Genomic DNA, 13521 nt, shown 5'->3' on the forward strand with positions numbered 1-13521 from the left:
CCCCAGAAGCGGCACAAACTAAATAAACAAACAAGCAAACAAAAAATCTCATATATTTCTTTCAGAACATATTTAAAACACTGGTTTGAAAAGAGGCTCCTTTTGCTGATCATACCTACTGGATCCTGATTTTTGGAATCCTTATTGCTATGGCGAACTCAGGACCAGAATAAAGGAAGGGACAGCTGACTTTTGCAACTAGAGAATCATCTCAGGAGTTAAATATCCATGCATAAGACATTTTAAAACTCCATGTCTTTGTGTCTTTGAAGTAGAACACTGTAAAACAATGTTATTTCTTTTTTTCTATGCTGGCCTTCAAATGGCATATTTTTTCCTTTTGTAATATTCTCAAGTAGAAGTTTACAGAAAAGTTTTATGAGTAAAGAGCACACTCAAAAAAATCAGGGACAGAGTTTCCTTCAAGCCTTGGATTATTTTCTTGTACAGTAAAAACGACAGCACAAATTAACTTGAACTTTGTCATTTCTTTATGGTCAATTTCTTTCCTGGATTCAGTTTCTACTTCCAGTAAAAGTTCCTTAAAATGAGTGTTTTCTGGCTTCATTGAAATAGCCCAAAGACATCTTTGGACATGAGGTAACATGTGTTTCAGAGACAACTTAGTAACGAGAAAATATGGAATTTCCATGGCTTATAAAACATTATCCATGTACATATGGCCAGATAAGACAATGTTAAGTGAAATTAACCCCCAAATAGGGAAACATCTTGTTTTTTTCTTTCTTATTATTGTTTTTAATGTATCTAACATGTATTATGTGATTTTTTTGTTTCTCTTATATTTTCTTCCTCAATGCTATAACCTTTTTCCACTGTGTTTGATGTCAGTGACCTTCATCTTGCATATACATTTTTCTAATGTGGGGAGCGGAAGGGAAATAAAATGCTGAAAGAAGTATACAGTATGACCCGTTGTTAAAATGAGAAGAACAAGACACTATGTTGAAAACGAACTTTACATCTTGGGGATGGGAGGAGAGAATTGGGGTGGTGGGGAGAAAAGGGATGACAGGGGAAAAACAAAAGAGGAAGTAACAATGCTCGTTAGATAATGTACTCATTAACTTACTTATGTAACTCTAACCCCTTTGTCCACCATTTTCACAATAAAAAACATGATAAAAAACATTATCCTGGAGTATATTAAGTTCAAATTTCTTAAGTGCTCTGGGAAGAAGGTTCTCAGAAACATTTTTTGTCAGTGTTTGTATTGTGCATTATTACCCAAGTGTACATAAGTTAAAAGAAAGTGAAATAATAGGAATAAGAGAAAGAGAAGTTTTGTGTTTAAGTATAATGGTTCACTACATTATAGAAGACTCTGCAAATAAGACAACTTGGAAACAATAAAGCCAAGGCCAGTATGTAGACTTATGGGAGTGATATAGAGAAAGCATTACTCCTAAGTGGAACATGAAGGATGAGGCCACTGTCTTTCTTCTACTAGCTCTAAATTATGGTAGCTAATCATTCAAATTTGTAAAAAGGAGAATGGAAGAATAATTCCGGTTCCAAGCAAGTCAGATATAAGAGCATGGATTTAACTGGAAAAAAGGCCATGTTGAGAGAGCAGGAATTATAATAGCAATGAACTGGTGGCTAAGATCACATTTCTTTTTCTTTTTTTCTTTTTCTTTTTGTTGGTAGTGGGGCCTGAACTCTGGGCCTAGGCACTATCCCTCTACTCTTCAGCTCAAAGCTTGTGTCTACCTCTTGAGCCACAGCACCACTTCCACTTTCCTGGTGGTTAATTAGAGATAAGTGCCTCAGAAACTTGCCTACTCATGCTGGATTTGAACTGCAATCTTCAGATCTCAGCCTCCTGATTAGCTAGGATAATAGGCTTGAGCCACTGGCACCCTGCTTAGGATTACATTTCTAACAGTGTACACTCAGCATATATAATGTGTATGTTCATCTATCTTTATATGAACTCGATTTAAAATCTGAGCTACAGCTTAGATTTTACACTCACAAAAATGTTTGCAGTTCAAAAGTTGATACTCCTGGAGAAATATAACCGAGGAATGTAAAGGAGTCTGGGAAGTTCAGTTTGCATCCAGCTTGGGCAGAACAGTCTTTGAGACACTATGTATAATTAACCAGCCAAAAAATGCATTGGAAAAATGGCTCAAGTGATGGAATACTAGTTATGAGCAAGATTGCTTAATAAGAGTTTGAGGTTTTTGCATACATATATACATACAAACATGCACATACACACATAGGCATTTATATGTTCAAACACACATATGAAACAATTCTCAGATTGTGTAGAAATGTTAGAAAATAATAGAAAATATGTCCTGAGTAAGACTAGAATCAAGTGATAATTTTTAATATTAGAAAGTCGTCAAGTGAAATTTCCCCCAAAAAGCTTGAGAATATTACATAGGTGGGAACAGAGGTAGTAAGAAACTCAAGTCATCATTAATAAATTATACTTCAGCAATTCTTGGCATATTCTACTTTGGGCCTTTGTCTTCTTTGCACATTCCTTTTGAGTTCATAGTTGCACTATTTCCATTTTATCTGCAAAACTGCTAAGAAAATTGTTCAACTTCCACTTCTTCTTTGCACACACCCAGTCTATGTATGAATGTACATTGTCCATGTTAAGCAATAGGGTAGTACTCACTCTCTGAGGAGAAAAGTTCCACAATTTAACCCTATGCCCACATTAGAGTGTGTAGAATTTAAAGCATTTTTAGACAAACAGTGATATTAGAATTGAAAGAATGTCCTTAGGGACATTTCCTTGGAGCTCATTAGTTTTCCCAGGAGAAATATAAATATCCACAAAATTTGGAGCTAATTAGTTAAGTATCTGAATTAAAACTACATGTTGTGTTAATACAAGTCACCACTGTATTATTGTTACATCAGAATCCTTCACTACTTCACAATATGTATGAGAAAATGAAAGAAAGGCATTAAACACAATATATTATCTTTTTAAGCATTTAATCCAAGTGGTGAGGGTAATGTCTGAACTCTTCCATTCAATAAAAGCTTGAAGTTTATTAGAGCACTTCCTACATATAAGAATTTGTGGCAGGTTGATTGATAGAGTTATTTCAGCATGGAGATATCCCTAAAAAGAACTACACTTAAAAAGAATATGTGGCAGTTATGATGTGTCAATGCCTATTGAAGCATTTTCTATTCTAAAGAAGAATCAATTGAGGAGTCTTCAGTCACATCCATAATGCTCTATGTTCAACCTAATACCTAGTGTTACTTATCGTACATTTATAATGAGTAGGTGATAAAATATACAAACATATCTAAAGATATTTCATTAAAATCCCAACCTGATATAGATTCATTTGTCACTCACTGGAACTGTAGGATACATTAGGCTTGTTTGTGTTGTAATTCAATCTATAGTCTCTTGGCTAAACAAATCTTCAAAAATATTCACAGAATACCTCTAAGTAAAGTTCATGACAGTTATATCTGTATAATTCTTCTAAGGTTAGGATAAAGGCATTTTGTCCCAACATTTAAAATCAACAGGATCTGTTGAATTCATGAATCCACAATTTTATGGCTTCACATTCATATCTCAAAATTTTACTAATATGACTTTCACCAAAACACTGTTCTTATTGAACTTGCTTGTCAATGTCCCTTTAGTTTTCAAATCCAGATAATATATTTCCTCCAATATCTTCCTGAATATTCTTTCCTTCCTTTACTTCTGTAAATCTGTGTTTATTACTTTTTTTGTTTCCTTATATATCTCTTTCTTCCAATCTTGTCCACACTGGTGCGCACATTGCTCACATTTGTGTCAGAACTTTCCTTTTCCTCTTCCCTCCAATAATGCCCCCAATTTTATTATTCTTTTTCACATTAATGGTCATGGATATATTGATGATGTCTAAACAGACCTATCTTTGCATCTTTTTAACATAAATTTTAGAACTATCAGAGAATTTTTACCTCTAAATCCATCTTTTTCACCTGTAGTCTTATCTCAAGAATATCACTAACACAGTTGCCAGCTAGAGAAGTGAAAGCACTTCAGATTTCTTCTTATCCTTCTACTCTCGCCCACTAGATAAGATGAATGATCAAGATGTTCTCAGTTTCTTCGATGTACTCCTTTTTATGCCCCTAACACCAGCCTATTGCAAATACTCATCACTGGTCACCTAGTCCTAAAACAACCATTTCCAAAGTATGCTTTTTCCCCATAGTCTTTTCATATTGGTCCTCTCCATCACTAAATTACTCTCCTTGTAAGCACACAGAGTGAAGAGCTCAGTCACAAATTCTAGTATCATTATTTACTCACTACATTGACTGTTGGCCTTACATTTCTCATATGTAAATGGATGTAATTTACCAGAAATACTGTTGACTTGTAGACCAGGAAAAAGGAAAAGTGAAGAGTCCTTACATTTTCCACCTTAGCTTGCAAATAAGGAAAGAGTCAAATTCAGTTTGTTGGTATGAAGTTACAAATTGTTTCATGCAGAAATAAAAATGAGTTTTACCTCCTGGCTCTACGGCCTGTGTCCTTTTAAGAAAACTACACACATGTAAGTGCTATTATGTAATTTGTGTCATGTGTTCACAGCTGTATTGAAGATCATAGTCTTAACATATCATTGGTTTTTGAATAGTATCTATATGAGAATGTTATTTGAACTAATCACCATAAGTTGAAAACTATATCTTAGTCCATCAAAATGTGGAAATAAATTATTTGATTTATTAAAAAAACAATACCACCAAGCCAGGCGCTGCTGGCTCACAGTGAAGTGCCCAGATTTCGCATGCCTCCCCTCTCAGACCACCAGAGACTATGATCAATGCAAACATCAACGAGTCGTTTATTGCAAGCTCGAACTTGGTCTTCTGTGCACTTTGTAACCAGAGATGCTAAGAGGCCCCAAGCTCAAAATTCAAAATTAGCACAGCTTTTATAGTATCAAACAAACAAGTGTAGGGGGTTTCCACACAAGCAAGTTCACAAGTTCAGGGGGTTTCCACACAAGTAAGTTCACACGTTAGGGGGTTTAAGTCCTCCCTGATCACACTTCCCTTTTTCTGCTGGAACACCTGGGCAACTGTTCTGTTCCTTAAGGGTGGGCAGGGTTGGCGGCAACCTGGGGTTTTTCTGAGAACTATTTTTCTCTTTGGCAGCACAGCTCTCTTTGGTAGTTACCCTGAGGGCAGCACAGCTGAAGGGGCTTCATATTACAATGGAGTTACTTTAGCTCTTCACACACGTTTAATCCTAGCTACTCAGGAGCTTGAGATCTGAGGATCATTGTTCAAAGCCAAGCTGGGCAGGAAAGACCATGACACTACTATCTCCAATAAACTACCAGTAACCCAGAAGGGGCGCTGTAGTTCAACTGGTAGAGCACTCCCCTTAAGCTGAAAAGCTGAGGGACAGCGCCTAGGCCCAGATTTCAAGCACCACAACCGACCAAAAAAACCCAGAAAAAAAAAAATACTACCAAGAAAAGTGAGTATACAGGAGTATGCAGGAATAACATTAGGAATTTTACTGTCTCTACCTGTTTATGTGACTGTATTTCCTGATATTGAATCTCTCCTCTTGTTATTCTTATTGTATGTAATCCAACGTCATTTATTACTATGAATTCAATGTGGGAATCTAGCTTTAAAGATGTCTAAAGTGTCTTCCTTTTCAATCAAAACATTGTCATTATCATGTTACGCTGTGGTCATCATCATCATCTTCATCAAAATTATTATTAGCATCAGAAGTGCTAATTATTGAAAGTCTGGTTTGTGTCTATGATTTTGTTATTATTTGTCTTTTTATTAATAAGTTTAATGTCACCACAGTGAATGCATCCATATTAAAATTTTGAACAAAGAAAGAAACAAAAAACTAACCCATATCAGATAGCTTGACTATGCACTTATAACAGATTATGAAATAGATTATCGAAGCATTGCAAATTCCTAACCAATATTAATTAACTTCCTCTCTCCCTATCACTACACACAAATATTTAAGAGTTTCAACATAAATTGTTCAAGTGATATACTGTAAATGTTACTACTATATCAAATGCATATCTAAAATTTCCTTGAAAGTAATAAACTCTACTTTCTATTGAAATATTAGTTATTTTATTCTAAGAAACTTTTAGAAAAACAGACTATATATCTTTGAAATGAAAAAGGTCAAAATAGTAGCATAAAAGTTTTAGAGGGAGTCTGTCCTCTCTGTCTGTCTCTGTCTCTCTGTCTCTCTCTGTCTCTCTGTCTCTCTGTCTCTCTCTCTCTATATATATGTTATGTGTAGAAAGATACATTTTTAGAGATTATTTGTCAGAAATATATACATATATCTAAATTTATGTGTAGAATGATATACATTACAGTGAAAAAATATTAAAACATAATCAAATTTTTTTAATTCATCAAACCAAGTGCCGGTAACTCTCGCTTATAATTCAAGCTATTCTTTTTTTTTTTTTTTTTTTTTGGTCTGGTCGTGGGGCCTGAACTCTGGGCCTTTGCGCTGTCCCTCAGCTCTTCAGCTCAAGGCTAGCACTCTACCACTTGAGCCACAGCACCACTTCCGGCTTTTTTCTTTTTGCTTATGTGGTGCTGAGGAATCGAACCCAGGGCCTCAGGAATGCAAGGCAAGCGCTCTACCATTGAGCCACCTTCCCAGCCCCTAATTCAAGCTATTCTTGTGCTGAGATCTCAGAATTATATTAGAAATTAGTCCAGACAGAAAAATATTTTTTAGATTCTTATTTCCAATTAACCACTAAAAACAGAAAATAGCTCTGTGCCTCAAGTTGTAGAATGCTTTCCTTGAGCATAAAAAGGCTTAGGGACAATGCCCAGGCTTTGCAAACAATAACCACAACAAGAAAATGTATCACATTAATTTTACAAAGCATCTTTTAACTGCTGTGAACATTTCTTAGAAACATGAATATATGCCCTTGGAAAATGTTAAGTTAAAATGAATACAATATTTATGTCTATGTTAAAGATATGACTATTTAGATTAAGATATTTAGGTAATGATTAGGAATTAAGAATAATTATGGGTAGGTAAAATATTAGGACTGGTCTTTTATTCTATTTTACAATAGTAATAAAAAGATATTTTAATGATTATATAAAATTACTCTTGCTTGTTACTTGAATTATAATAAGTGATAAATGTTTTTAAATGATTTCCAATGCAAAGGAGTATCAATTTTTTGTAATTTCAAAACAATTAAGAAAATGATTGCGAGGCTGGCTCACTCTAAGACTATATTTGTTTTCTTGTTCTAGTTTTTATATGTTCACAGAAATTCTAAAAATTCAATCGATGTTGGCATTCAGGAACCGCTTCATTGATAATAATATTGGAGCCCCTTAAGTGGAATTGTTTTATTTCATTTGTTATTTTCACAAATAAATCAAGATGATTGTGTATTTTGTTTTTTTTTTCACTGCTTTTGGCTCATGTCTTGAGAATAATTTGGTTTCCTAGCAAATTAGAGAAAAGCAATTGGATTAAGCAAGTAATGTATGGCTTTCATAAAAGTCAGATGCATAGATTTGTGTCTTCTGTTATTTGCTAAAAGTTTCTTCCAGAAAAGATTATCAATTACTTATAAGTGATGCATAATTCCTAGGTATTCCAGTTATCACATGGACTTTTGATTGAGTTATCTCTGTATAAACTCAAAATAACAGACAAAAAATCACCTCAAAATAAACAGAAATCACATCTTTGTTTTAACACATCTGTAGTTTACAGAGTTTTTAGCCAACCCCAAAAATATCATTTTAAGTATTCTGCATTTTATGTGAAGAATTTTTAACAATAGTTTTTTTGCTGACATGTAATTAACTTATAATATATTATCTCCTTTTATTGTATACATTTTAGTGCTTTGGAAGTGAATTGTACCTTCATAGGTTTTCAAAGCCTAATTTTCACAAACTTGCATTTCTTCAAATAGAAATGCTATAAATTTTAGAGCAGACATTAAAATAGATATAAAATTCTGTAACAGGAATTTGTCCAGCATGCATCCTCTATAGAGTGTCGTTTCAAAATTTGTTTTTGGGGATTATTTCCAGGGTCACACACATACTATTCAAGTGCACTGTCAATGAACTACAATTCTCTCTCCAAACACGTTTCTTACTTCTCTTTAATACATTCATAGAAGTGTAATGAATGGATCCTATACAATTCTGTTTGACCTTTTGAAGACTTGAAAACTTGCTTGCTAAAATGATTGCAGTATTATACAAATAAAATCAATATGAGGAGTATATCAATTTCTCCACAAATGCATTACTATATTTTGGGTCATCTTTTTATATTAGGGTCATACTATTCAGTATTCTTTCTCTTTTTTCTTAGATACTAAAGAGGAGCATATTTCATATGCTCCTCATCTTGAGTATTAATTTACATATGTTCTTTAAAGAAATATCCTATTCAGGCAAAACTTTATATAGAATTAGAAGATATAAAAATGCTTAAGGTTCAGAATCATTGTAGCATTAACATTATAGCATTAACAAATATGTTCCCTCCATCTGTTGGATGTTTTCACTTCGGTTATAGTGTCCTTTGAATTATGAAAAGATATCACTTGATATAATCCAGTTTATTCTTGCTTTTCTTTAGCCACTAATGCTTTCCACGTCAAAGTTTTAGAAACCTTTACTGTCCAATGTCATGAATTTTTACATTTATGTTTTTTAGGTTTTTACATCTCACATTTAGTTTGATAATCATTTTTTATTTTAAATTTTTGTATAAGGATTGAGGTAGGCCCGGTGCCTGTGGCTTACACCTGTAATCCTAGCTACTCAGGAGTCGGAGATCTGAGTGTTGTGGTTTAAAGCCAGCCTGGGCAGGAAAGTCCATGTGACTCTTATCTCCAGTAAACCACTAGAAAACCAGTAGTGGTACGGTGGCTCAAGCGGTATGGCTCTGGAGATGAGCTGAAGAGCACACGGACAATGCCTAAGCCCAGACGTTAAGCCCCATGAGTAACAAAAAAACAAAAAACAAAAAAATGATTGAGGTAGTAGTCTACGATCATTCTTTAAATCTCGAGAGAAAATAATGCCAATACACCCATTCATGATTCTATTTTTATTTCATAAATTCATGGGATACTTTTCAAAATCTATTCACCATAAAACTAAGAATTTATTTTTGACAAATCTGTTACATTCTTCTATGTGTCTGCTCTTATTGTAGAACTATGTTTCCTTCACTACTAAACATGGTAATAAGATTCAAAGCTAGTATGAAGGCTTAAGCTACACCATTTTACAAGGTTGTTCTGACTGACCTGTATTCCTTGAATTTACATACGATTTTATTGAGCAGATGAACCAATATTCTGCAGAGATATCTAGATATTTGATAATCACTCATATTTTGTACCTTGTGAAAACACAAGACCTCAGATATTATATATAGAATATATATAGATATGTCTTTAGAGAATACTTGAAACAACTAAAATTAATTTAGGAATGAGTTAAGATTTAGATAACGCTGTAGCATAATAAAGCTGAATGATAACAACTTGAGCTGGACAACAGAGGAGAATGAGAGTGGAAAGAATGATGGACCACATAAGAGCTCCTGTGTTTCAAAAAACAGAAAGACTTCAGAGAAGAGAAGGAGAAAAATAAAGTGTCCTGAGTCAAGTTTCTTTTTAGCCTATCTAATAGTTTGGACTAAAAGTCAGCCAAAATGGGAAAAAATAAAATAGAAAATAAAGCATTGTATATACCTGTTACAATGTAAAGAAATTGTAATAAGAATATGATAATTAATTTCCAAAGACATAAGAGAAAGAACAGGTAATCTCTAAAGGGCAAAAGAATGAAGAGAGAAAAGAAGCAAAGTAAAACCTTTATCAATAACAAACACAAGACTTTGAAAGTGGAAAGGCAGTGGAAATATTCAAAATAACAATAAATTTGCTAGCGTGGATAGACTATGAATCACACTTTATCACATATAATTTTGAAAAAGTATACTAGGAATGAAAGTTTAAAAGTCATGATTTAAAACATTATTTGGATTATAACTATACAGTATAACTCAGTGGTCAAACATTGGCCTAGCATATGTGAAGCAATGGTATGATCTCGCAAGCATTACAAAGTACACACAAAGCACACACACACAGAAACCACATAAACATGCACATACACACACCACATACACACATTTGGAATGTTGATATTATCATATTAAACGGAGGAAAGTATCACAAATAGTAAAGGTATGTTAATATATGAAATCATTATATTGCTCATACTATTTAAAAGTTTAGTAGAAATAAAATAGTCACAATATACTTGGATTTTAATAGATTAAGTAAATTTAAATTAATAGAAGACATGAGAATCTTTGCAAATGAGTTTTAAATAACAAACATTTTGAAACATGTGTACTTTTACTTTGACAAAAGATTGATGTTACTGGGGTCTTAATTCAAGATTTAGAATATGATAGCGAGGTGCTCTATATAACACTATGGATGGCTTATCTCTAATCATTTCACTTTGAATAGTTTTATAATAAGGTCTTCTATTTTCTGTCTCTCCTGAATTACAAACCCTATTTACACTTCCTGCCATAGCTATAAAATGGATGCCACAAATCACCATGCCGAGCTCAAATTTTTTTTTAATTCAAGTACAAATATTTCCAAAAAGTGACCAGGTAATGAAGCCTTTCTTAATAAAGTATGTGCTTCTTGAAAATACAGTATTTGCTACCTGGACAAATATGTTCATAACTACAAGAAAATAAATTTATTTAAAACCACTAACCATATAAAAATTAAGAAAATAATTTTTAAATAGTCACATGTTAAATATTTTAAGAGCAAAATATATGTATCTGAATAATTTACATGTGTAAAAATCATGCAAAATTAAATTAACTAATCCAACAACTCTGCAAAAAGAATTACCCTAAAGAAACAAAAGAAAACATTTAAGCTCAAATTTGAAATTTAGAAAATAAAATGAAGTGTATTCTTTAGTTGACTTAATTAAGTGTAAGCCCTCTGTATATCAATTTTATAATAAAAATGCATGAACAAAGAAAGCAAAAGTACCCATTGATCAATAGCAACAGCAAAACCATCAGTAGTTCTTGTTTTGAGTGAACACAAATATCGATGGAAGAGATAACAATGTTCCTTCCCTAAGAAATATACTCATTACCATATTTATATAACTGTGACCCCTGTGTACATTTCTATTACAATAAAATAAAATTTAAATTAAAAATAAACCAAATAATATACCAATTAAGAATTCTTAGAAGCCATTGGTTAAAAACTCTGTAAAAAAACTGCCCTAAGTACCCAATGAATATACTTTGATGATACTATTTAAATATTTCAAATTCAGCAGAGAAGCAAAAAGTTTAAAAACTGTTACAAAGTAAAGCAATACTTCAGAATATGTTACTATTAATAATAATCATAAGATGAATTTATTGTGGTAGTCAAATATGTAAGAAATTAGGCAATTTGCCATTCGTTTGCACTTAATAAGTGAGAAAGAATTTTCTAGGTCTTTTTAAATTATCATAAGTTTAATGAAGAAAGTATTCTATCACATCATATTATAATCAGATAAAGCTGGTATTAGAGCAAAGAACAGATTTTACTAGGTTTTTGGGTGTTAATGTATGTACATATTTTGGTTGTGGGAAATTTGGGGATTTCAACATGGGGTATATTGTTCTTGCTAGGCTGGCGTCTTATCAGTGATTAATTTTAGGAGAGGGGTTCCCTTTCCAAAAGAACATGCACCTGATCTGTCCTTTTAACTTTCCCTTCATCAATGGCATCAGAGTTGCACACCAACTTGTCTTGCTTGCTGCCTTGACTGGTCTGGATCCCCAGTCTTTCCAAACTTAGTCTCTATATTGTACAGGATGGTGGAAATGATCCAATGCACCCAGCTATAGACTGAGAAGGAAGTTCAGTAAACTTTCGGCTTGAGTTGTGTTCTAAAGCCTGCTATGTAGTTAAGAGTACACATGGGAGCCCCTGATGCCAAGCAGTGAGAGTATTTTTTTAAAGCAACTAGACATATATATGACTTAGGCTTGTGAATACCTAAAGAAAAGAATAAAAGAGCAGTGAAGCATAGAAGACAGGCAGAATTTAACTAGCTACTCAGAGGTTGAATAAGTTTAGCTAGCTACTCAGGAGTCTGAGATCTGAAGACCACTGTTCAAAGCCAGTCCAATCATGAAAATACAAGCAATTATCTCAAAAAAAAAAAAACCACCCATAAGTGTAGCAGTGGCTGAAATGGTAGACCACTATCCTTGGGCACAGAAGTTTAGGAATAGTTCCCAGACACTTTCAAGCCTCAAGAATGATGAATGCATGCATGAGCACATGCACATGTGCATGTGCGTATTCACATGTGCATGCACACAGACACAAATGAGTATTTCCATGTGAAATTCTGTAATTTTTTTCCTTGCTGTAATTTATTCCCCTGTATTACTTCACAAATTAACAAAATCAGCAAAGGACCTATTTACATAAAATTCATCATATTTCTATAAAGTCTACTCTCTCTTTGGAAGCCTGCTTTTATTTGACCCAAAAGTAAATTATTCAGGAAGTCAATTCATCACTCTCAAGTCTGTATTATTAGATGATTGTTTAGGTTCTTCCTAGCAATATGACTTTGTGAAACCCTGCATCAAGCAATATATTTCTTTCACTAGACGGGAAGCCTCTGTCAAACAATTAATTATAGGTTTTTCTCCTCCTGGCATGCATCTGTAGTTTTATTATCTTCAAATATTTCATAATCTGTCAGTGTATGTCAAAGGCTGCCGTGAAAATAAAAACACCCTTCTCAGCGCTTAGCTTTTGTATACCATTCATATGTATGAAGGTATTTAAATGTTACTGAAATTGCTTAGAAATAAATAATGTTCACCCTGACTATCTTGAGAAAGAAGAATTGGTTTCCCAGCACTTTAGATAAGAACTTGAGGGAAAGAAACAAAAGGAAAAGTGAGGAACTCAACACATAGATTCAAATGAAACGAAACAACCCAAGAAAACACAAATTAATTCAGTACTCATGAACCTGCAGGAAATGCAAAGAGTTAAAAATAATCAGCTATGACAAGCTTATGAAAATCCTGAGTACATGGGAGTGCACTGTTGTGAGGACAGTGGCTAAAGCCCAGACTGTACAGAAAGAGCTGTACACAATGCCATGCACCTGTTTTTCTGAATTCCAGGATGAATAACATGAAGTGGACTGAGGCCAAGGTCATACACAAGTAGGAAGCCAGGTTCTATCTAAAAAATAATCAGGATAATTTAGGGCTGGGCACATGACAAAGTGGTAAGAACACCCATTTAGGGAGCACAAGACACTGAATTCAAACTCTAATATTAGGGTTATTAAAGAAAAAAAGCTATGATTTTAAATACTTGGAATAATTGTAAC

Source organism: Dipodomys spectabilis, unplaced genomic scaffold, assembly GCF_019054845.1.
Source record: "Dipodomys spectabilis isolate Male_0828 unplaced genomic scaffold, ASM1905484v1 ptg000267l, whole genome shotgun sequence".
Taxonomy (NCBI): domain Eukaryota; kingdom Metazoa; phylum Chordata; class Mammalia; order Rodentia; family Heteromyidae; genus Dipodomys; species Dipodomys spectabilis.